Consider the following 3953-nt stretch of genomic DNA (forward strand, 5'->3'; position numbering starts at 1 on the left):
GTTTGGATGTCTAGGAAAAGTTCTGTGCGCTTTTCCTCACGATAAACTTCCTGCACTCGATGCAGCAATGGATGCTGAGAATTTTATTACACTTTGGTGTTGCTAGCTTCACGTCTTCACATGCACCCAAACATGGTTGAGGAACGGTAAGAGCCTTCTTTTTTCTGATTCTCCGAATGCCAGCCCGAACACGTGCCCTTGTCCTATGGTGGTCCTGAATGATTATTTTTTTGTTCCCATAGAACAACGTGCATTTCGACAGTCAAAACAACGGCACTAATAGCTTCCGTGCATATTAGGTTTTTCAGCAGGAGATAAATGCACTTAAATCGAAGGACATTTGGTCGAAATGTATCCAAATCATTTTATCTCGTTAAAACTAGTGAATAACCAACTGAGGAATTATGTATAACAAATAATTTATTACTTTATTTGAGTTAACAATGCTGAATAAAACCCTTGTGAAAATCAAGTTCTCATACCTGCAGATAACGGTTTAAGTTATTCTTCGAAATCAAACAGTATCGAAAAGTATTGATTATGTTAATTATGCAACAAGTTGCAAAAAGTGGATTTTTTCAGCTTAAGTCAGAAATACCCCCTGGAATCAAATTTTTCAACCTGATAAATAGTATGTAGTTTTTTTTCCTTCCATATCAAAACAGTGTCGAAAAATAGCACTTTTCGACAAACCAAACTTCGTACCGAAAAACTACCATTTAGCAATAACTCTTATGTGTTAACTACTTAGTCTATAACTGTCAATTGAATCGTACAAAATGGAAAAAAAACTTAAAGTTAAAAAAGGACAAAAAAGTGGTTGTTTTAGAGATATTCTATTTTATTTTGCATCCTTGTATTTCTATTTGGTCCAAACGCACGAGAATTTTTTTGTAAATTTTTAAAATGAGAATGAGGTATCCTGGCTTTGAAATTGGCTTCGACTCCAAATATCTGGTAGCCCTATTTTTTTGTGTGTACTGCCGCTATTTGCAAGACTGTCCCATATGCATTTTCGTCATTTTTCAGTTTATCTCAAAAATCGTTCAAATACAGTTAGTTCTTCAATTTAGACTAAAAACTTTCATAACTTTGTTCTCAACATATATGAAAAAAATACCAAGTCATGTCTGTCCCATATGAAATAAAGGGTGATACGGTCAAAATTTGGTCAAGGAAAAACGCGTGTAAATCGGTTAAATCGTTTATTTAAAAAATCAAATTAAATTTCTTTTTCAAGTTTAATTAGTATAAAATTCAGGAAAAATATTCAGCTAACTAGGCTTCCGCTTTTCCAAATCCGAATTGCCGGGCCTTACGCTTAATCCCTGCCATTAGATTTTGTACAGCCACCTTGTCCACCTTCTTCGCCGCAGAAAGCCAGTTTGCCTTGAACTCGTCCTTAGCAGTTTTTTGGTCTTCTTTAGGTTCCGCTTAAAAATAGCAAGTATTTCTCAATTGGGCGGAGCTCTGGCGTGTTGGGAGGGTTCTTGTATTTGGGAACCACCTGCACGTTGTTGGCGGCGTACCACTCCATGGCCTTTTTACCGTAATGGCAAGATGCCAAATCCGGCCAAAACAATACGGAACAACCGTGTTTCTTCAGGAAAGGCAGCAGATGTTTATTCAAAAACTCTTTCACATAAATTTCTTGGTTGACAGTCCCGGAAGCTATGAAAATGCTGCTTTTCAAGCCACAGGTACAGATGGCTTGCCAAACCAGATATTTCTTCGCGAACTTTGACAGTTTCATGTGCTTGAAAATATCTGCTACCTTTTCCTTTCCTTTTGCCGTATAAAACTCCTGTCCCGGAAGCTGCTTGTAGTCGGCTTTGACGTAGGTTTCGTCGTCCATTACCAAGCAGTCAAACTTCGTCAGCATCGTCGTGTAAAGCCTCCAGGATCGCGCTTTGGCCGTCGTATTTTGTTTATCATAGCGATTTGGAGTCACTACCTTCTTGTGAGTCGATAGTCTGGCTCGTTTTTTGGCTCGATGCACGGTTGTAGACGATACACCCAGCTTATTTGCGGCATCTCGGAGAGAGAGGTTAGGGTTTCGCTTGAAACTACCGGCAACTCTCTTTGTTGTCTCAGCGACTTCCCGTTTTCGATTTCCCCCCGATCCAGACTTCCTGGCTGTCGACAAACGTTCCCCAAACACTTTAGTTACGTCTGTAATGGCTGATTTGGCAACTTTTACCGGTTTTGCCAGCTTTGCGTGCGAGTAGCTCGGATTTTTGCGATGCGCGAGCAAAATTTTGATACGCTGCTCTTCTTCCTTGGACGGCATTTCGACAACTGAAGAGTGAATTCCAAAATCAAAATAGCAGCAACATTCTACACACACACACACACACACACACACACACACACACACACACACACACACACACACACACACACACACACACACACACACACACACACACACACACACACACACACACACACACACACACACACACACACACACACACACACACACACACACACACACACACACACACACACACACACACACACACACACACACACACACACACACACACACACACACACACACACACACACACACACACACACTGCTCTGCGAAGTAGTTCCACCTCCTCGTGGTGCAGAGTGGAAACGTGTCTGCTTTATGCAGATGTACGGCCGAGAGAACTACAACCCCACCCCCCCTTATGAAGACCCACGCAACGACCACGGAAATCGAAAATGGAAAAACTATCGGAAACCGACTCCATTTGGTGAAGGTGTTATGCTGAACCGTGCCGACGTACCTGGAAGGCTGGCGGGTCGCTAAATCACGCCAGTCTCTAACGGTAGCCTGTGGGGCACCGGGACACACCCCACAGTATTCCAGTCCTTACTGCGCTAAGCAGGTCACTGGCGCAGTGGACCGTATACTTACCTCGCGACTCGTGGGATCAACATGACAACAAATAATAATAATCGAAACAATAGAACGCGGATGGATGTGAATGAGGCGGAGAGGGACACCTGTCCAAATCCGTTTGGTAGAAGCGGGCTAAGGCGCTCGCCGGTTAGGCAACCCGCCGAGCCGGTGAGGACGCCGGTCGAAAGTGGTGAGGGCGGTGACCCCCTTGCAGAGGTTCAGCAGGCAGTCGAGGAACTCCTAAGCTCTCCGGAGCTTCAGGACCCTGAGACCCCTGCTGAACTGGCCGTAGCGATGGCCGGGATGGAAGACCTCGTGGACTGCGTTAGGAAAAAATCTAACATCCACAAAGAGGTGCGAGAGAAGCTCGCAAATGTGATGGCCCTGTTTGTGAAAGCAAACAGGGCGGTGGTGAGTTTGCTCACAGCTCCGGAATGCCGGACGAGGGCACGCGAAGACGCTGCGACTCCCCTTCGGGCAGATACAACCCGCCCGAAGAAGGTCAGCGTCTGTGTACAAACGGATGGCAATACAGAGGTAGCCGGAAACGGCAAGAGGAAAAGGGGGTCACCAGGCGAGACGAGGCCAGGAGCCCCAAAAAAGCGGGCCCGGGATCCTACGGTCCGGCAGGATCCGGGCGATGATAACGAGAGTGTTGGAGACGTGGGCGGCCAAGTTCCTGATGCGCCAACTGGGTGGCTGACAGTTGGGCGTAAGAGGAAAAGGACCACCAAGGCCAAACCCAAACCCAAGCCCAAGCCCAAACGGGTCAGGGACAAGGGGGAGGCCTTGGTGGTAAAGGCCCCCGAAGGCACCTACGCTGACGTCCTCCGTCAAATGAGGACGAGCGATAGGCTGGTGGGCCTGGGAGGGGATGTGAGGAGAATCCGCCGAACTCGTTCCGGCGAGATGATCCTCGAGCTCCGACGTGGCTCCCAGATCAAGAGCTCGGAATACAGCGCCCTCACGCAAGAGATTGTGGGGGGTGCTGCAGAAATCCGTGCCCTCAGCACCACGGTTACCGTCAGGGTGAAAAACCTTGACGAGATAGCCACG

The sequence above is a fragment of the Uranotaenia lowii genome, chromosome 1, assembly GCF_029784155.1.
Source record: "Uranotaenia lowii strain MFRU-FL chromosome 1, ASM2978415v1, whole genome shotgun sequence".
Taxonomy (NCBI): Eukaryota; Metazoa; Arthropoda; class Insecta; order Diptera; family Culicidae; genus Uranotaenia; species Uranotaenia lowii.